Source organism: Narcine bancroftii, chromosome 3, assembly GCF_036971445.1.
Source record: "Narcine bancroftii isolate sNarBan1 chromosome 3, sNarBan1.hap1, whole genome shotgun sequence".
In the NCBI taxonomy this organism is placed as follows: domain Eukaryota; kingdom Metazoa; phylum Chordata; class Chondrichthyes; order Torpediniformes; family Narcinidae; genus Narcine; species Narcine bancroftii.
In genome coordinates, this window is record NC_091471.1 from 198,661,849 (window position 1) to 198,684,566 (window position 22,718).

At 43.4% G+C, this 22,718-nt stretch overlaps 1 long non-coding RNA gene across 7 annotated transcripts in view; it reads right to left on the reverse strand.

The window, feature by feature from the left end:
* Nucleotides 1-18,885, reverse strand: part of LOC138758007 (uncharacterized) — a 76,757-nt gene extending 57,872 nt beyond the window's left edge. For 3 of the 7 annotated variants that reach the window (XR_011354036.1, XR_011354035.1, XR_011354037.1), the window contains exons 1-2: nt 18,666-18,868; nt 9,644-9,908 (exon numbers count right to left, since the gene is read on the reverse strand). This is a non-coding gene — a long non-coding RNA (uncharacterized lncRNA). Of the gene's footprint in view, nt 1-9,604; nt 9,909-18,665 lie in introns of those variants that run through there. The other 4 variants (XR_011354039.1, XR_011354038.1, XR_011354034.1 and 1 more) reach the window with 3 other exon arrangements.
* Between the last annotated feature and the right edge of the window lie 3,833 nt (nt 18,886-22,718).

Sequence of the window (22,718 nt, forward strand, 5' to 3'; positions counted from 1 at the left end):
GCGGGTGGCTTTGATAACGTGGGAGTTATCCAGATGGAAGAAGTGGGGCTTGCAATTCAGCGCACACCGAACAGGCTCGGGTCATGGAGCGGATCTCCTCGTCTGTGTAGGGTAGGTTGTGCACCTTGACAAAGTGAGCAAACCTAGTGACCCCTGGATGACAGAGCGCCTCATGGAGTTCTGTAGTCTGTCCATCTGTATGCTGGAGCACATCCCCCTGGAGAGTGCTTCAGGTGGGTCGTTGAGCTTACCAGGCCGGTACAGGATGTCATAGTTAAAGGTGGAGAGTTTGATTCTCCATCTGGCGATTTTGTCATTTTTTATCTTACCACGCTGGGTGTTGCTGAACATGAAGGAGACCGCGCGTTGATCAGTCAACAGTGTAAAGCGCCTCCCAGCGAGGTAATGTCTCCAACGACGCACTGCTTCAACTATGGCCTGGGCCTCCTTCTCGATCAAGGAGTGTCTACTCTCCGGACCCTGGAGGGTTCTGGAGAAGAAGGCTACAGGCCGACTGGCCTGGTTCAAGGTGGCTGCCAGGGCGAAGTCGGATGCATCGCTCTCGACTTGAAACGGGACAGACTCATCGATCACCTTCATCCCAGGTGACCACCCGCTCAGCGGGAAACAGCGAGCAATGGTGGGAACGCCGCCCAATCGGAGATCAGCGCTACTGTGATGTCACTTGTCGTCAGCAGTGAGGAGAGAATATAAGCAGAACTGCCAGTGTAATGAGTCAGTCTTCAACTTCGACTCCTCGAGTTTGTGTCTCCTTTCCACCCTTCGCATGCATGCTACCATGGGGCTAAGGGTAATGTAGGCCTAGTAAAGTCAGACATGTGGTATGGTGACTGAAACTTAGAAAATGAGGATAAAGTAATTGAGATACAATAAAATATAGATTAATGGGAGGAACATATTAGAATTAACATCATTAAATTTAATTCTGAGTTCAATAGTTTTTAATCTTCAAATAGCTAAAACACATCAAAAACAACAGTTTATACCTCAACTTCGTGGTTTCACAATAAAGGACAAAAGCAACAATGGTATGAAAACACATGTTCTGGCAAGTCAGACAACAATATATTTTTATTATTTGAGGGAAAAATTGTATAAATCCTTTATTAGTGCTATTGTGTGAGTGTCTTTACGATGGTTCTAAAGAAATGCCCATCACCTCTTCTTCGGGACTAAGATGGATGGAGAATGATAGTGTGCTTGCCAGTATTGTAAACAAGTAAAAATAGAGGTAAGAATCATTGATGCACTGGCTTAATCACTATTTGTGGACAATACTTGGGAATATTTTGTGAAATATTGTCAATGCTAAATTGAGACTGTTAATGAGAGGGGTTCGAAGCATTAATCTGAACTGAAATTGTACTGAAATTCTTCATGGAATAATTGATTTTGTAGCAAAATAATATAAGATGTTGAGGTAATATTTAATAAAAAAGCCTTATTCCTAAAATTAGGACAATCTCTCACTGGCTTTTGAGCCAGAATTTCTCATTTAAACAGTTAAGGACAAAGCTGAGAAAGTTGCAAGTGAAGGAGATAAAAGTGGTTTTAAAATTTGAATCACATTTTTTGGGATTATTATCTTATGAGCTATGAAAGCAGTGATGACATTTTATTTTTGAAATCCAGTTTTAAGCTCTGTATTGCAATGCTTAAATACATTAATTGGAAATTCAATCATGTTGAGCAATGATTTTTTTTGTGCTACAAAAAATATTTTAATCTAAAATCTCATTACTAAACATAATTGAAGCATTGGTGTGCAGGCAGCATGGTGTGGTGTACCGGTCCCTGAATATGTGCCTCTGGAACACATATGCTTAGCCCTACGCTTGGCCAATGGATTCTATCAGCACATATATACTGGAGCAATTTTCATTTACACATTCCAGTTCTGCAAAAAGGAAAATCAATCAGAAACATTCTCTGCAAGGGATCAGTCCTACCTGATCCATATCTGTGGAGTTGTTTATTTGGAAAGGATGGAGAAGAGATTCACCAGGATGTTAACAGGACTTGAGGGAATGATATTGCAGGAGAGGCTTATTCTTTATTCCCTGGATGTAAATGACTGAAGGGTAATCTTAAAAAAAGTATGTAAAACCATGGGAGGCATGGAAAAATGAAATGCTCACTGTCGCTTTTCCCAGGATAGATGATTCTACAACTAGATGACAGGGGAGAGATTTTAGAGGGGCCTGAGTGGGTAGTCCATATATGGAGCAAGCTGCCAGGGGACACAATAAAATAGTGGATTGATTTTGACATTCTAAAGATATTTAAACAGATATATGGATAGGAAGGGTATCAACAAATGGAAGCAAATGGGACTAGCCCAGAATGCAAACTTGATCAGAAAGGATGAGTTGGGCCAAATGGCCTGTTCGTACACTATAATGCAATATGATTCTATGAGAAGCATTTCTGAGGTAGGTCCTCTTAAAGAATTTTGTTTGGTGCTTTCGTTGGCACCTTTTTGGCCTACTTACTGCTGTTTCTTGGATCCCTTCTGTTTCTGTGACCTGAACTCTGGACGAATCACAGAAACACAACAGCATAGAAATGGGCCCTTTGGCCCACCTCATCAATGCTTACCAAGTCAGTATTCTGGGCTAGTCCCATTTGCCTGCATTTGCCTGACAAGACTCCTCCCAATGAGGATAAACAAAATGCTGTATGCTGCGAATCAGAAATCAGAAAATACTGAAGCGGCAGTCAGGTAGTGCCTGCAGAAGGAGAAAATAGCATTAATATTCAGGTCTGAGACCCTTGGTCATACTTAGGAGGGAGAGAAATTAAGGTTCAACATAGGGAAGGCATGTAAAGATGGGTAAAACAAAGGGAATAAATATGTCGGAGGGTTGAAGCAAATACTGTATTTTTCTTTGTGTTACAGGATGAATTCATTCATGTGGGGGATGCAGCTGAGGACTTTACTGAGGATTGAGTGTTTGCGATAAAGGCAGGACGATCAGAAGAAATGGGCGGGAGGAGAAATGGGGTCAGAAAAAATTAAAGTGGGTGAAAGATTAGGATGAATATTGGAACTGGCCATTTCTGCCAGTCATCCATTTGTGATTTTGGCTCAGCATTTCTCTCTCCATTAATGCAGCTAGGCATGTTCCACAACACTGCTATTGAGGGGTCACCCTAGCAGAAATAATTTCTTTGTCCTATCAAACCCTCCCCACCTTTACTGGTCTCAGACATGAAACATTCACTCTTTCTTTCTATACACAAGCTGCCTGTCCTGCTGAGTGTTTCTAGTACCTTCTGTTATTTCCACTATCTCTTGCTTCAAAATTCCTTTTCTGAATTCCCTCAGTCCATATCCCTTCACCCAATATTCTGAACCTTGCTGACTTGATTCCAGTGTCCTGAAGCACCTTCCCTGATGTTCAATCTCCGGATATGCCTTCCCCCAGTATCCTAGCCCTTGATGTCAATGGCCTCATTCATGATATTCCAGTTTCTAATATATCTCATCTCCTAAGGATCCTCCTAAGATTGCTGCATTCTTTTTCCTAATAACCTATCATCTGATGACTTTCCCCAAATACCTTAAACCCTGATCATCCTACTGCTGATATCACAACCCTCAATTTCACTTTCCCAAAATTTTAGATCTAATGATCTTTCAACTAATCACCCTTTCCCAAATATTCTGATCCTTACTGATCCCTCCCAGAGCCCTAATCCCTGATTATCCTCCTTCTGATACCCCAATACCATCTCCCCTCTAATCCTCTCAGGCTAAGTCCACTGGCTCTAACAGTTTTTCTTCTCTCTATATTGCACGGTCAGTTTGTTTACATTTCTTTGTTTATTTACTTGTATTCTTCTTGAATGCAGTATTTTGCACAAGCAATTAGTGGTAATTTTGCCTTAACCACAGGAAAAGGAATCTCAGGGTTGTATGTGATGTCATGCACGTGCTCTAACTCTGAACTTTAAATTATTTCCTGCTTCATTTCATATATACAACCTTCACTCTCTATGCACTTAATCCTTACACCATTCTGCATTCTCACATTTTCAATTTCAACTCAATGAGAATGAAAGGTCATGTTGAAATTCTGATGATCTTGCAACCATTGATTACTTTGATGGCCCTTGATTGATATTTTTAACATGCAATTCAATACAGAATTTAAAAAAAAAATCTTAACAAACATGAGCTTTTTTTTTACTTGAGGTTTTAGCTTGTCTGCTACAAGTTAAAACTGGGAATATTGTTTTGCTATGAAGCTATTGATATACTCTTATCAATGACTCCAAAGACTGAGCGAGGAATGATAGACTTCAATACACATTAGGTTTCAGTTGGCCCAACTCCATGTACTCGAATGAATGGAAGGGGGCAGGGAGGTTGACCTTTATGGCCAGGTCACAGGGGGAGGGGTTACAGGGGAAGGGGTTACAGGGGGAGGGGTTACAGGGGGAGGGGTTACAGGGGGAGGGGTTACAGGGGGAGGGGTTACAGGGGGTTGAGTCATCAGTGGGCAGGCCAGCCACTTGTACCACATTTACCCCCTCTTTAAAAAAAAGTCCTGGTCCTAAAGGTTCAGCCAGTCAGGTGGCTTCCTCTGGCTCTGTGACTTGTGCAGCTCCGCCGGTAGTTTACTGGTCAGCTCCGTTGCTGTTCAGGTGGGTCCCAGGCATGTTGCTAGCCTGCACTAAGTCCCAGTAGGGGCCGATATGCTTGTATGTGGTGGCCGGGGGTAGGTGGGTGTTTCTGGCACGTGCCAGGTCTCAGACAGGGACTGTGTTCTCATGCCGTCTGGGTACTGGTCATATGCATATTGTGGATTTATGTGCAGGAGCTGCACCTCTTCTACTAATGGGTCAGTCTTATGGCTCCTGGATGACCGGTCCCAGAGATGAGAGCCAGGGCAGCAGAGTGGTTCCAGTCGCCGACCTCATGGGGAAGGAAAACATCCGTTCTTGAGGGGCCATATTTGTAGCAGTGCACAGGAGGGATTGGATGGTGTGGAGTGTCTCTGGCAGGACTTCTTGCCAGTAAGACACCACTAGGCCTTTTGACTTAAGGACCAGGAGGATCGCCTTCCAAATGGTGATGTTTTCTCGCTCCACCTAGCCATTTCCCCTTGGGTTATAGCTTGTGGTCCTGCTAGTGGCTATGCCTCTAGACAACAGGTACTGCCGTAGTTCATCGCTCATGAACAAGGACCCCCGATAACTATGAATATAGTCTGGGTACCTGAAAAGGCTGAATATGGCTGCGAAATACCCTAATAACCATGGCAGAGGTCCCGTCAGGACAGGGGATGGCAAACGGGAATCTGGAGAACTCGTCTATGATGTTAAGGAAATAGACGCTCCTATTGGTTGAGGGCAGGGGTCCCTTGAAATCAACGCTCAGTTGTTTGAAGGGGTGTGTAGCTTTGATGAGATGGGCCTTGTCGGGCCTGAAGAACTGCAGTTTACATTACGCACAGACCCGACAGTGTCTGGTCAGGGACCTGATGTCCTCAGTGAAGTATGGGAGGCTCCGGGCTTTTATGAAGTGGAACATCCTCATGTCTCTGGGGTGGCAGAAGTTATTGTGGAGGGACTGGAGGCGGTCAAGATGTGAGCTGGTGCCCATCCCCCGCGATAGGGCATCTGGGGGATCGCTGAGTTTGCCTGGCCGGTACAGGATATTATAGTTATAAGTGGAGAGTTTGATTTTCCACCTCAGGATTTTATCATTCTTGATTTTACCCTGCAGTTTTGTGTTAAACATGAAGGCGACAGCCCATTGGTCCGTCAGCAGTGTAAATAATTTCTTGGCCAGGTAGTGACGACAGTAGCACACGGCCTCAATGATCACCTGTGCTTCCTTCTTGACTGAGGAGAGCTGTGTCTCGTGGTCTTGGAGGGTGTGGGGAAAAAATGCTACTGGCCTGCCCACCTGGTTGAGAGTGGTGGCCAGTGTGAAGTTGGAGGCATTGCTCTCCACCTGGAATGAGATGGATTCATCCACAGCATGCATTGTGGCTTTAGCAATGTCTCCTTTGATATGGGCAAATGTAGCCCAGGCTTCTGCCGATAAGGGGAAGCTTGTGGACCTTACTAAGGGGTAAGGCTTTATTGGCATAATTGGGCACCCATTGAGCATAGTAAGAAAAGAACCCCAGGCACATTTTCAGTCCCTTGAGGTTGTGTGGTATTGGGAGCTCCATAAGGGGACACATGCGGTTGGGTTCGGGGGCAATAAAACCATGTGCCATGACGAATCAAAGGAGGGCCAGGCGAGTGGTACTAAAACACACACTTCTCCTTGTTATAAGTCAGATTAAGGGACTTGGCTGTGCTGAGAAATTTTGCCAGGTTTGTCATTGTCCTGCTGGTCATGGCCACACATTGTCAAGGTAGGGGAATGTCGCTGTCAGTTTATGCCTGTCTACATTCAATCCACCTCTCTTTGGAACACTGAGACCCTGTTGGTGACTCCAAAGTGAACCCTGAGGAAATGATAAAGTCTGCCGTCTGCTTCGAAGGTGGTGTATTTGCAGTCACCCGGGCGAAGGGAGACTTCAGGAGAATTGTGGGGAGTTGTGGCAGCGCACAGCCTAATGGAGAACCGGCCGCCCTTGTATCACCACCTAGCGGGGTTTTACTGTAGAGGCAGTCCTCAGGTTATGAACAACTCATACTGATAGGCTGACCAGAGTAGAATGCCATGAACTTCCAATTTGAGCGTGGTTATGTTGTAGGATACTCTTGCCTGATGATGGAGGGAGGGAGAGGGTGAATGAGAGGGTGAAGGGTGCAGGCAAGTGAGTGAGAGGGAGGGAGGAGGGTGCAAGGAAGGAGGTGGGACAGAAACAGAAGGAGCAAAGATGCGGGAGGGCCATGGGGTCGGGGTTGGGGATGCTGTCATCTCTCCATCTTCTCCTGTGAGTGCTAACTTTTAATTATGATCTTATGACCGTATGTAGTTACTTTTATTATTATGTCCAACATTATTATGTTTAAGTTGTTTTAGTGTATTAGGAAGTGTTTTATATGCATATAAAAACTATATTAACTATATACTGAGATAAACATTTGACTAACTGAAGCTAAATAAGGACCGTATGTACCTATACTGACTTACATACAAATCCAAATTAAAGACAGACCTAGGTAACAGAACTAATTTTTAATGTACTCTATCATGACTACCATATAAAAAGAATATCAGATTATAACACTGCATTAATTCTTTCATGCAGCAAACTCCTTAAACTCCATTTGTTGAGGAAACATGGATAAGCTTGGGAATAAAGGTTCGGCATGTGTTCGTTAATGATCCCTGGTAACAATACACGAGAGACAGCATTCAAGATTCAAGATTCCTTTATTGTCATGTTATACTAAAGAACATGTTCTTTTTGTAAGGCAAAGAGTCACCATTAGTGTCGCCTGCTTCCCCTTACAGTAAGAGAAAGAGAAGCGAAAGAGAGCCCTTTCAGAGTCACTGAGTGGCCGTGGCTTCATCTCCAGCACTCCTGCAGCCTCTGCAACTGCACAGAATCTTGTTCGATTCATCGGGACCCCAAGCTTTCAGCAGCAGAATCTCTTTGTGAGCCCTTCTTGCCCTCAGAACCCTCTTGAATCCTTGTTCCGATACCTGGTTTCTATGAGCAATCTCCGTGGCCTGCAGGCCATGCGGGTCGCTATAGCCTGTGAAGGTCCCTCAGCTGCTCATTACCTTGCTGCCGTGGTCATCTACCCTGTAGAGTATTTTCCTCTGCTTCTCCATCTCAGCTGAGGGTGCTCTCACTGTTCTTGGTGCCATGCGCCGGTTTGCTGCACTTTGGCATCTACAACCCCTTGTGGCTGTTGGCCAAGCACAGGTGCCATCAACTTGAGCATAGACCTCCGTGATTGCAGGATTTTAAATAAAAATATCATCAGATCCTTTAACAGGCCGCTTAAAGCCAGTACAGAGCTGTCGACAATAGGACCGGGAGGTTGAACCCAGCTCTGTGTATCTGCTCTCTGGGGGTCTGCAACAGTGGGAGCACTACTGATACAGCTTCTCCGGCAGAGCAATCATTCTCTTTTGTAGCTCACAAAGCCAGAAATTGACCAAAGGATTGATATTTCAGATTGAGAGAACCACTGATTCTTTCAGGGGACTCATTACGGGGGAGGGAGAGAGAGAGAGAGAGAGAGAGAGAGAAACATTTGCTAAATTTTAAGTATGTCTTCTCTGACTCCCTTGTAATGATTGATTAATTGTAATGAATGATCTAGCAAGGACAGAAATAATTCCTACCATTTCCTAGAATCCATTGAGATGTGGTTTTCGATGATTGACAAGTCTTACAGAGTCACTATCCTGCTGTTGTAAATACAGGCTCCATATGTCTGGAGAAACACAGAAAAGGCCAATGTTGTGGGTTGGGATCCTTTATGATGTTATAGGAAACCAAACAGTTCAATTTGGCTGTTGGTCTTTTTTAAAGGGAATTAGGATGAGTAAAATCTGTTTGTTACACAAGTAAATATGAACTGTTAGCCTAGAAATTTGGTATTCCATTAAAACAAAATGCAGGCAACTTCATGAATACTATTTCAAAACAATCTAAAAATAAATCAATGCCAATTCCAAAATATTACTGTCAGCTCCTGCCCCCTCCCCCCCCCCCCGCCCCACCTTGTTTGTTTTAGGAGGAGTTTAATATGAAGGGTTGACCTTAGTGAGTTGGACTCTTTTCAAGATTTCAAGATTGTAGATTAACACTGAAAAAGAGATATTCCGTGAAATTTCCTTTAGTCTACTCTACTGTAAGGCAGGCAAAGGTTCGCTGTTAGCAGAACTTGCCCTGCGCCCATTACAGTCAGAATAAGAGAAGCAAGAGTCATTGAGTGGCACGTGAGTGACACTGAATGTCCATGGATTTGCCTTCAGCGTTCCCACAGCCTCTGCAGCCACGTGGCCTTCAAATGAAACTATTGGCACCCCGAGCTGCGGAAGCACAGCTCTGACACGATCAGGAGGCCTCCAGCACCCTCTCACATCCCAGTAACCCTTCAGTCAGTCTTGAGCCTGTCTCCAGCAGCCCACAGCCTGTGTGTGTGTTCCTCGCCTTGGGTCACCAACTGCCCGCTGTCTATGTGTTCTTCAGCCTCTGAGCTCCTCATTGGTCCGCCGCAGTTGCAGTTGAGAAGAAATGAGCACATGCCGCAGAGATAGAGGATTCAGCACAGGTTTCTGAAAGATGGTGCGCAGTTTCTAAGATCTCAATGCAAATGGAATTCATGGTAGGAAGTTAACAGGAAGGCACCCATAAAGGCACAAAAGTCTTCTATAAGTGCACACCCTTCAAGGAGTTCTGCACCATGTCCATATGATATGAATACAAAAGTCACTTTATCAAAAATGAAAGGTATGCAAGGAGAAGTTGTCTTGCCTTCGGTAATGTAGCAATGAGAAACAAAATGTGATAGGTAGAGACAGAGAGACCCTATAGAATACTGAGGCAAGATTTCTGAAAGTGAGCCTAGGAGCATATATGAAACATGAGAAAGTGGAGCCATTTGTCCCCTCAGACCTGTTCTACCATTCAATATGACACATATGATCCAATTTTTACCTTAATTCTGCTTTATTGTGCTCTCATACCTCTTGACCACATTGCTGTTTGAATGCCTGTCAACTTTTGCCTTGAATAAATTCATCGATTCTGCTTCCATTGCTCCCAGGAGTTGAAAACTCCAAAGGGTCATGGCAGTGTCAGAAAGGGAATTCTTCACATTTATCGGAAACGGGCCACTCATTATTCTGAAACGATAGTCCCTAGTTCCCAGATGCTTTCACATTCCTCAGCATGTTTCCTATACTTCTCAGAATTGTACATTTTGATGAGGTCAACATTTTTTATTCAATCCTGCAATGAGTAGAGGGAGAATATTCATTCGTCAAATGCTCCTTCACAGTTCTTCACTGATTCAAATAATAGCAAATTAATTCTTTAAATAATACCTAAGCTGTATTTTGTATTTCAGGTGTAAATTCCCCAGGATCCTCTAAATTTGCTTTCAGCCTTTCTCACTTTTATACTCTAAATCCCTCACAATAAATGTCAACCTTCGAACAGAACCTTCCTAATTCATGCTTTAGCTGCATCTTATATTTTTGTTTGTTAGATTCTGATTCAGATTTCAAATTTCAGATTTATTGTCAGAGTACATATTAAATATCGCATACAACCCTGACATTTAATTTCTTGAGAGCGAGGCAGAATTACAACTTATTGGTAATGCAAAAAAAAAACCTGTACTCTACATACACATGTAAGCTAATAAAGAAATGTAAACTCACTGTCTGCAATAGAGACAGAATAAAGAAAATCAATGAAATGCAAAATTAAGGGGGGGGTGTGGCAAGATGGCATAGAAAGAAGATGTGCAAAACCACCTCTCCCCAGCCGAATTATTCAATGCCTGAATTATAAAGTTTGGAAAACCTGGAAAAAGTTTCTGAAGATATTTGAAGACAAAAGATATACAAATGGCTACAAATGCGAAGAAAGCTAAAACTCAATTACAAAAGAACCTGTCTTTTAAAAGTGCTGAAGAATTGAGGCCTACTTACCAGAAAGAAGCCACGGAGTTGATTGAAGCTGCTCTCAAATCACAACATACACCTGGCAGGCTGAGTATTACACTGGCACCCGTCTTGCAGCTGCAAGATGGCACCGGTTCTGTTAGCTACTCGGCGGGGTCGGAAACGTGCACCCGAGTTGCCGGGTGCACGGATGAGGCAGCTAAGTGGCATCTACTGATGTCCTCCGCTAACCAGCGTGAGCCTGTTAGTGTGGCCAGTGGCCCGGCGGTCTGCTGTGGTGCGCCGGAAGACGTACCTATGTGGCCGTCGGGGCTTCTGGGCATATGCGGGTATACACGCATGTGTAAACTGCTGGAGTGGGTTTGGTGTGTGGGGGGACCGAAGCATCGTCACGCCGAGGAAGTCAGCCTGACATTGGCGGGGGTCCAAACCCACAGTCGGACAGTGCGCCCAGCAGCAACTGCATGTGAAGAGGGGGAGGAAAATCCTGCTCTGCTGGAGACACATGAACAAGTAACTTTAACTGCAGCAGCCACAGTTAAGGAATTTAATTCAGCTACAGAGGTATTGTTGAGGAAAAGGGTATAAGTTTACCTTTCAGTGTCCCATCATGTTGTAAGTTTTCTATGGGAATTATCAATCTCAGTTCTTTGAGAGGGATCACGATGCATTGCTTTTTGCAAATCCTTTGCCTGATGTACGTGTTCAATCTGATTGACCACAATCACCTAAGAGGAGAGTATCTGACAAGAGGAATGGGAATAGGAATGAGGAGAAGGAGGAAATGATGCAAAGTCTGCTCGATATTGAGGACCCGGAACAATCTTTGTCTGGACTGAAGTCAGTCGGATGAACTTGAACAGGACAATTAATTTCTAAGAAGCTCAGCTGGGTAGGGGTGGGTGACTCTGATACTTCCGAAAGTCATCTGCCACTAGTGGCATTGTCCACACCTAGTTAACTGGAGACTTACTACATTTGTTGCAGTTTAGGGGAAGTTTTTTTTATATATATTTTATTCTGTATTTTTGAGGATTTTTTTGTGTGTAGTTTTACAGGGGAATTTTTTATTTATGCAAGGGGAGCCTTTTTTAAATATTTGTAACTATTGACTGTGTGAGGTGCCCTTTTTTAAGTAAAATATGGCTAATTTGAATTTTGCAAGTTTTAATGTTCAGGGTCTTAATAATCTGATTAAGCAAAAGCGTGTACGAGTGTATATTATAAAGATGAAGGTCGATATTGCTTTTTTACAGGAAACACACTTGACTGAGAAAGAGCACATGAAATTGAAAAGGGGTTCAAAAATTGGGTTGGACATGTTGTTGCTTCTTTTAATTCTAAGGCGCAAGGAGTGGCAATTTTGGTACATAAAAAGATACCATTTGAATTGAAATTATTTTCTGAGACAGCCGGCAGATTGGATGGTGAATTGTAAAATTTTTGCGGAATCGTGGACATTGCTGAATGTTTACGCACCTAATGTAGATGATGAGCAGTTTATATCTGAAACTTTTTTGACTTTGAATCGGGCTAAAAAAAAATGCAAAATTAAGAGTCCTTAAGTGAGTCCCTGATTGAGTTTGTTGTTGAGGAGTTCCTGAACCTGGCGGTGTAAGTCTTGTGGCACCGATACCTGTTTCCTGATGGCAGCAGAAAGAACAGAGCATGTGCTGGGCAGTTTGGATCCTTGATGATTGCTGTTCCTCTCTGATGACAGCATACCCTGATGATAGTTGGGAGAGCTTTGCCCATGATGTCCTGGGCTGTGTTTGCTACCTTTTGCAGGGCTATCGACTCAGGGGCATTGGTGTCCCCATACCAAACTGTGGTGCAGCCAGTCAGCACAGTTTCCACCACACATCTGTAGAAATTTTCCAGGGTTTCTGATGTCATACCAAACTTCACCAAACTCCTGAGGAAGTAATTGGTGTGTTGCGTCCAGGAAAGGTCCTCCAAGATAGTGACTCCCTAGAACTTAAATTTGGTCACTATCTAGTCCTCTGATCTCCTATTGATTTTCTTTTCCTGGTGCAACAATCAGCACCTGGTTTTGCTGCATTCAGTGCGAGGTTGTTGTTGGTGGACCAATCAGCCAAGGTTTCAATCTCCATCATGTATGCTGGCTCATCGCCCCCTTTTATACAACCCACTACCGTGGTATCATCAGTGAAATTGTAAACCGTGTTGTTCTTGTTGTACCAAGGCTCACAGTCACAGGTGTTTAGCGATTAAAGCAGGTCGCTAAGAACACAGCACTGTTGTGGAGGAGATGGGCTGGAGGTGAAGAAATCCAGGATTTAATTGCATAGTGGGTTGTTGATCCCAGGTCTTGGAGTTTATGATCAATTTTGAGGTGATTATGATGGTGTTAAATGCCAAACTGTAGTCAACAAAGAGCATCCTGATGTATGCATCTTTGCTGTCCAGGTGTTCCAGGGCTTTGTGTGGAGCTAATGAGATGGCAATTGCCATAGATCTGTTGCTGCGGTAGACAAATTGGAATGGATGCTTGTCGCTGCTCAAACAGGATCTGATATTCTTCGACTCAAGCCTTTCAAAGCACTTAATTGCTGTTGATGTGAGTGCCACTGGTCAATAGTCATTTAAGCAGACTATCACACTCTTCTTGGGCACTGGAACAATTGACACCTGTTTGAAATAGGTGGGTACCACACCCTGTCAGAGTGCAATGTTGAAGAATATGTGAATACATTGGCAACCTGGTCAGCACAGGTTTTTAATACTCAGCCAGGTACTGTGTCTGAACTGGATAATTTCTTCAGATTCACTCTCCTGAAGACAGCCCGCGCATCATCCTCAGATAAGTACTGGAGAGGATCATCAGGGGACATGGGGATGCACAGTGGTAGTACTTCCTTGTTCTTGTGGTGAATCAAGCACAGAAGCATCGAGTTCATCTGAGAGTGAAGCTTTACCGTCTCCTGCTATACCATATTTGATCTTAAATACCAAGACTACTATATTTCTGGTCCTGCTCTACATAAATAATAATTTATTTTTAATTCTTCCTTTTGACACTGCAAACAGCACATTTTCCCAAATGATATCCATCGCCACCTTGGTACCCATGTACTTAACCTATCCATATTCCCAAGCAGATGATAACCGATCTGTCTTTATATCACACCAATTATGGTTGAAGTGCACTCAATCCATTTAATGAAGTTTTCATTCTTCATAATAACTAATTGAGATCCCTGCACTAATATTTGTGATACACTGATATTTGCCACCTACCAACTTGAAAATGACCCAGATATCCCAACCTTCTGTTTTTTTATCAATTGGACCCTTCCCCATGCTTGTCAATATATTACTTTAGTCCTGTGATCTTTTACCTTCTGAAGTTAAATGATGTTGAAGCTTTATAAGGCATTGGTGAGACTTTACTTGGAGTGTTGTGAACAATTTTGAATTCCTCCTCAGAGGAGGGCATTTTGAAGGAGAATTGGAAAGCTATAAATAAAACAATCCATGTGATTCAGGGGACCTCTAGTCAATGGCCTGGTTAATATTTATCCTTTAATAGACATAACTAGAAGCCACAGAAACCTGGAGTCTCTGTCTATCTCTCTCTTTTAATTCTTATCTTCCTTTTATATTTATTATATATTTTTCTCTACGTGGCAACTATGTGTTAATTATTCTTACATTTTTGTTGATGTGTTTTACGTTCCTGTGTAGGTACAGCAAGCAAGGCTTTCATTGCATCCAAGATTGTATTTCCATGCATGACAATAAACCTTCATTCATTTGTTTGTTCATTGATTTGTTCATTCTAATTAAAAGAACACCTGACCATTATTTCATTGCTATCTCTTAGGCACTGTGGTACAAAAATGGACATTATGACTCCTTCAAAGGTACTTGAAAGGCTGCAAATCAATTGTAGCGAGTTGATTGTCAAATTCGCCATGTAAATGTAAATTCCTCACCTTTTAATGTAATCTTAAACAAGTAGAGTGAATTTGTGGAATCAATTCTGTTCTAAAGGTGGCTGGTCTTCGAGAAAGCATTTTTGCATATTTAACATCATTCACTACTTTTTCAAAGGCCATGAACTATCACCAGTTCAATAAGGCTCCAACATGTCAATCAAACTGTCCACTTATATATTATTTTACAATTAATAATTCTAAACAGAGTTTTACCCTCAATCAGCCTATGTTTCTCCAGTGAATCCAAAAGGAAGCACAAGATTAGTCTCCAGCGGACAAGTACCTGTAATCAACTTTGTTTTATTTATGAGTTTCCATCCAGTGAAGTCATATAACTTCCTTGGGATGAAGTAATTGAAACCAAAGAGAGTACTCCAGATGAGATTTTGCCAATACCTTGAGTATAATGCAATATCATGGTCTTACCATGAAACTTCTTTTTAGCTACAAACGCCTAACATTGATCGTGAATCTTCAAAGACTGGCCAATGACCAGTATATATTTTCTGCCCCTTCTTCCCACTTTTAACTCACAGCTGCTTGTGTTGTCCTCCAATGTGAATTTGTTGACAAGAGAATGGCATTGACCATGTTGTGTTTAAGCACTCATGTCATTAACAGCAATTGAGTTGCTGCATTCACTTTGAATGAGCATGCAAAATATGTTCCTGGTTTGCAAGCTGCTGGAGAGCTTTTCGAGATAATTATCATATTGTATCAATAATTGATCCCAGCGTAAATGAATGGCAAAGGTATAGCGTGTGCCCGCTACAAAGCTCACTCCTCTGTGAAAATTAGGCAAGCTTCAAGCATTTTAATTATGGAATTCAAATTGAGGCAGGTGAGGAGGTTCACCATGGAAATCAAAGTAGTTCTCTTTTCAAAATTGTAAATACATGTATATGCAATGAAGATGAAACAACCATAATGCTTGTTTTATTCATGTAGTATTCATTCTCCACTCAGCTCTGGATCACTTCAAAAACAGCAATTCATACATACGGTTGCTCTTCATCGACTACCATTATTCCCTCAGAGCCAGTCAAGAAGCTACAACTCTAGGCCTCTGAACTTCCCTCTGCAACTGGACCCTTGACTTTCTCATTGGAAGACCAGTCAGTATGAATTGGAAACATCGTCGTCTCCTCCCTAATTATCAATACAGATGCACCCCAAGCAGGCGAGCTTAACCCACTGGTTTACTCATTATTCACCCATGACTGTGTGGCCCAGGCACATTTCCAATGCTATCTACAAATTTGCCGATGACACTATAGTTGTTGGCAGAATTACAAACGGCAAGGAGGAAGTGTACAGGAGGGAGCTAGATCAGCTCGTTGAATGGTGTAATGACAACAATCTTGTGCTCAATGTTAGCAAAACCAAGGAGATGATTGTGGACTTCAAAAGGAAGTCGGGGGAACAATCCTCATCGAGGGCTCAGTAGTGGAGAGGGTCAAGAGCTACAAATTCCTGGGTTTGAACATCTCCGAGGATCTGTCCTGCAGCCTCCACGTTGATGCAATCACAAAGAAGGCTCGCCAGTGGCTATACTTTGTGAGGTGTCTGAGGAGGTTCAGTATGTCACCAAAAACTTTTGCAAACTTCTAAACTTCTGGACCGTGGAGAGTATTCAGACTGGTTGCATTACTCCCTAGCAGGGAGGTACCAACTCTCAGGACAAGAATAAACTCCAGAGGATTGTTAACTCAGCCTATGACATCACAGGCACCAGACTTCACTCCACTGAGGACATCTACATGATGCAGTGTCTTAAAAAAGCAGCCTCTACCCTCAAAGACCCCCCAACCCCCAGCCCATGCCTCTTTATTCTGCTACCTTTGGATAAAAGGTACAGGAGCCTAAAGACGAGCACTCAGCAGCATAAGGACAGCTTCTACCCCGCTGCCATCAGATTCCTGAATGATCAATGAACCAAAGACACTGCCTTACTTTTTGTGCACTATTATTTTTAATTTTATTTTTTATAATAATGTCGAGAGATGGTTATAATATATATGTTTACACTAAGATGCTGCAGCAAAGCACTGAATTTCACGACTTGTTCACGACAATCAATCCTGATTCATATATCATGCTGACATGACATGTCCCATGGAATACTCTTCCCTTTCTAATCCATCTACCTCATCAACAATTCCTTCTCATTCTTCTCTCAAGTACTCCCTTTTATGCCAGTAGCTTCAGCATGGGTTTCACATTCTACCTACTTCTTGTATCCCAAATCTGCTACCGGAGTTATTCATAATTGCCTTCCTAATTTTCCTGTAAGTAAGAACATCCTTCTTTAATCCAGTCACCCTCTCAGACTTCTCCTTTCCATAGAATATAACCCCATATGTATTTTTTTGGAAAATGTCATTGCTATTATTGAAGTTCGGTCATTCCATTCATTACCTGTTATTAGTTGGAATGTAATTAGGAATATCAGTGAATCATCTAGTCATAAATTTGGGTAGGGATCCAAATTTTCAGTTGCTTAATGATCACACGTTTAGAAAGTTTCCAACAATAGTAATCAATTTCAGGAGGTCTTGTGTTGAGACGAGTATCAGGTTCAGTGGGTGCACAGAGAGACAAGTCTGGACACAAGTGTCACAACCACACAACTTTTATTAACACACAGGAAACTAACAGGTACACAATTACTAATTCACGTGAGCAGTGACCTCAGACATCATTTGGACTCTGACAACAATAAACCTATATTCGATTCTGCTCACACACTAAAAACAGGGATCTTGACACACGCTCCCAGTTCCCTGATCAATAGCGGTGTGGCTCCACTGCAAGTATTGATCTAGCGCAAAACTAAGGCTCAACTTTGGTGCAAAGCACACCTTTCCTGCGACACTTCCAGCGATGTCCACAGTAGTGACCTGGCATGGAATGGAGTCTGGGGCTTGGACCACAAGGCAGAGAGAAAGAATGTGCTGTACCTTGGTGTTATATACCAAGGTAATCTGTGCTGCTAGCCAATGATGTCCCTAGGTGATTTAATTTAGCCAATGGCATTGGCTAATTAGTGCTGAAGTCTAACCTCGAATGACAGGTGATATGACCTCCGAATAATACTGGGAGGATATGCGACTACCTGCAATGCACACATTCCAGACAGACAGGGAGGCCACGCTTCCTCCATACACAACATTTCACTCCTCAGAAGTCACATCACTCTGGAATTACTATGAAGACAAGCATTGACTCTCTGTGCATGTTCTGACTATAAAAACAGGGAAGGAAAATAAAAGAACAAAAGGTGATACTAATTAAACATATGCTGGACGAGGCACATAATCAAATTTAATGGCAGTGCCTCATTAGCTACCCCTCCCGACCAATCAGGGTCACTGTGTTTCTGATGGAGCAGGATGCCATGGGAGCTGCTCCCTGGTATTGGAGGGGAGGGTAAAAATTAATTTTGTCTGGTCACCGACTCACAGGCCTAGTTTCTTTGGCTTAGCTGGCAAATGTGAACACCCATGCCACCAATGTCTGTGAGCAGGCAGTGCACGGGTCATCCGTCAGGTGTCAGAGCCCTCTCTTGCCTTGGGCATCCCATGCCTCGGCCTCTCACTTGAGGGATCCCTCAGCAGAACACCTAGATGGCCGTTGCAATCCAATGGTGAGGCAGAGGGCAGGCCAGCAGGTATACATCCAGGGTGTACACGGGGGGGGGGGGGGGGGGGGGGTGCCCATTTTCCTGGCTTGTTGTTGGACACCAGGATGCTGTTCCTGCTCACATTTTGTTTAAAAGGGTGCTTGCGTTAGATCCCTGTAACGCAGGAGGGGATGGGACTGAAAGTAGCCAATTTAATGATTGTAAATAAAAACTCCAGAAGCACCCACCCCGTGAGCTATTTGTTTCTGTTAATGAGGGCTCTGGGTCAACAGTCTCATTGCCAAGTGAAACAAAATATAAACGTTTATTACTATTGTTTGATCAATGACACACTACTTATAAACTTTAACTTTGAATCTGACACTACTTATAAATTTTAACTTTGAATTCCCTGAGTGTGCTTGGTAAAGACATCATTGGTACAGCTCAGGGTGATTAAAAAAGGAGAAAAACAACACCAAAAGTCCATTACCTAGTCTGTCCCCTTAATGTGAATCACAATAGATGCAGTTGAATGTCCAGTGATGAGTTTCGGTTTCCATGGCGACAGCTCTTGCCTGTCCTGCTGAGAATTCTTTCCATAATAAGTGACAAAAGCTCCTGCAGGTAAAACGAGTTGATTGGCTGGGATCAGTGATGAGATCACAGAAGTCTGTTTTGATGAGCATTTCACATTGAGAAGAGATACAGCTCTCCTGTGGGTGGGGGGTGGGGGGGGGGAAGGGGGCGGGGGGGAGGGGTTGGGAGAGCTCAAAAGATAGATTAGTCAGGGGCCTCCACTGGTGGGGGAACACCAGAGGGGAGACTGGTCATGGTCAGAGTGGGCAGTGCAATAGCTCTGCATCTAAGGGGCTTCGTCCCTCAGTGCTACCCATGTCTCTGTGAGATACCGACCTGGTGACGTCCCCTCACCCCTGAAAGCTTGAGTGGGTGCTTCCCACTCTGTGTTCTCCAATCCCTCCCGCAGGGTATTGACTTCTGGTATGCCATCCCGGTTGACAGACCCATGAGGGACAAGACCATCCCTCTATGGTTGGGACGTGCAGCAGCGACTAAATAGCCCACCAAGGCACCAGTCACCTTCGTGCTCCCGGGGAGGTGGTGCTTGTGAGTACCCCCATGGATACCCACGATCGGTGCCCACTCTCTAACAATCCATGTTCCCTCACCAACTGTGTGCCACTGCAGCCAGCCATGTTGGCCCCATTCTGTGAGGGCGGGGAGCCTGGCCCGGACCGCAGTCACCACTCGTTCCCCTAGTGTGGTGCCATCATCGACCCATTGTGGCGGCTCCTGCAAGGGGGCACTGGCAATCAGCTGCTTGTCAGGCAGACCACCCAGAGTGCTAACTTCTTGATGAGAGAGAAAGGAATTGGGAGCCCCCTCGTCTCCCAACTGAGGCAGTGGCATGGCTAAGTGTTTGCCTGACTGCTGGTGGTAACGGTCCCCTCACCTGGTTAACCCTTTAGCAGATTAGTTCTGGGACTCCATTATCTCACAATGACCACTTACCTATCCACTCGAGGTTCCTCTGTTTTCAGCGACCTCCCCAGTTTGAAGAGTCAGCAGGGTTACCTGGGACCGCGTGGTAATCTGGTCAGGCTTGTAAAAGCTCAGGCTCGCAGGGAGGAGGAAGTGTGCCGTGGGACTCAGTTTCCTCAGGGTTATCACCATCCATCCATCCATACCCATCCCCCATCACATGTTGATCCCCTCCCACTCCTGGACAATAGCGCAGACTTTTCCTGAGTCAAGCTGTGAGCCAGACCAGTGAGCTGTTTGCAGCTGCTGTGTTTCAATCAGCTAGGAAGCTGCCTGAATGATTTTATTTAAGTTGGTCTTGCCCTTGTGCAATCTACACTGCCTCTTGCAGTTCCCAACACCCATTTTGCAGGAATTCTATCTCTCATCTTTCTGGGCACCCTGACTACTTAACTTGGATGTAATATCCCACTGGCACCTAAGTACAGATATCAGAAACCATACGGTTGCCCATAACTCTCCGGGCCTCAGGAAACTCTTATAACTCCAGATAGGAGATCACATGGTGGTGCCCTATCTTCTCTCAATGGGGGTCCAACCTGTTGACCTAATAGACTGGCACGGCAGCCATGCCGCCTGTGAGAGATGAGTAAAACTAATATGAAAACATGAAAGATGAAGAAAACTAGTATGGATATATGTGTAATGAATAAAGCCAGTATGAATAGGATAAGGATAGATAATAGAATGTAGGAAGTAAAGTTAGTCTGAATAAGATAAGGGTCTTATAGCCTTTTAGACCAGAATCAGCAAGTTCCGCATATGTAATTAGTAAGCCTTAGACTGAATTTTAACAAGTTCTGCATATAAGATTAGTAAGCCCTGAGAGTCAGGAAGGTGTGAATAAGAACAATGACATGATGGGACACCGACAGGATACCCCTTGGTCCTCCAAGTTCACAGAAACAGCACGTAGGCAGACAGGATTGCCTAATGCCAAACTCATCCAGGAGGCAGAAGAATGTAAGGGGGAGGGTACCTCTACACTGAAATAAACTGTATAAAAGTTGGGTGAGCCCCAATGTATGTGTGTATTCCCAGGGTAAGGGGAAGCACCCAACTTTGCATTGTTGTATAATAAATGTTCTTTGTTCTCAATTTTTGTCTCGAGCAAATTCTGTGAAGGTACTTCTGTTTCTCACACCGCCAAATGGCTGAACACCTGACAGTTATTTGTCCACCCGGAGATTTTATATGCCGACCCTGGGATCCCTTCCCTTTTTGTGGGTAGCCTCCTGCTGCCCCCTCTGGTGAGCAGGTACATAATAACCATGCATCCAACAGGGCATCCACACACACAGTTATTAATACAATCTTCCACATGGTTATGACAATCCCATATGGTTAAGACTCCATGTGTCCACTCGTAACTCTTTGAATCCTGCTTGCAGCACAAATTGTTGTGTTGAGAAGAGTACCAGGTTGGGTGGGTTCAAACAGAGATGAGTCTGGACTCAAGTGTTGCAATCACATGTAACTTTTATTAACATATGGGAAACAAACAGGGGAGAACGTTAAACAGTACTTGATTATTATTTCACGTAAACAACAATACAGACATTCACCATGAACGTCAGTTAGACTCCGACAATGGTAAAATTATATTTGACCCCGCTCACACACTACACACACTATTTCACTTAAATCACAATATAGCCATTGACCAGGGACATCAGTTGAACTCCAACAACGATAAGCCAAAATTCGACTCTGCTCACACACTATAAACAGGGCCTCCTACACATATTCCCTGTTCCCTGAACAATGGGGGTGCGGCTCTACTGCAAGTATTGATCTATAGCAATACTACGGCTCAGCATCAGTGCATTGCACACTTTACCCACGTCCATTCCAGCAACATCTATAGTAGCAACCTAGGATGGAGCGGTGTCTGGGGCTTGGGCCATGAGGCAAAGAGAGCAAAGGTGCTCTGCACTGGTGCTAAATACAGTTCTAATTTGTGCTGCTAGCCAGTGATGACCCTAAGTGTCTTAAATTAGCCAACAGCAAGGTGTGTATTAATTAGTGGCCTGAGTCCAACCTTGTCTGACAGGTGATGTGACTTCCGAGTAAGTTTCAAATGGGGAGGGCATGCGACAGGCAGAAAGGCCACGTTTCCTCTACACAAAACAGGAGGCCTTGCAGAAACTATCCATGTCGTCCTTGTCGGACTATAATATTACCTAATTTGTTTTTTATTCTTCTTTCTCATTTTCATTTTACGATGCATTTTTGGTATTTGTCCCCATTTCTTTGATTAACTTTCTGGAACAGTATTTATATTAACTCTTCATCGGTCCCTTTATAATTTCATTTTTATTTTACAACAATAAATGTGATTTAAATGCCAGAATCAATGAAACAAGACTGCAGTTATAGGCAAGAACATATTATTACATATCCCTTATTCAGCCTTATGTAAATAGATGTTGCACAGTGCATTTAATGCTTACCACGCATATAAAGAAGATCCATAATTCATCCATAATTCATGTTGGATTGGCTATCACAGAGCTGAAGTAACAATGGTGACAGCAACATAATTAAATGACTCACTGCTCATATGCAGCCATGTCCTAGCCTTTACAACAGATTAGCTCTAAGGTTTTTAAATGTAGTCAAATTAAAGAAGGTGATGAAAGAAGATGTTCTTGAGCACAACACAACACAATTAGCTGCTATCTCAAATCCCAAGCAGGATAACCTTCACTTTCTTTACCTGCTTTATTAAATTTCTCAAATAACAAGAAGTAAATATATCTTGAAGCATCAATCTTCTTATTATTGATAGGGGGGCCACGGTTGGCATCGAGGTTAGTGCCACACTATTTATGCACCAGCGACCCTGCTTTGAATCCGGAATTGTCTGTAAGGAGTTTGTACATTTTCCCAGTATATGCATGGGCTTCTTCAGAGTGCTCCACTCTCCTTCTACCATTCAAAAAGGGATGGGGTTGCAGGTTAATTGATTTATATTTGGGCA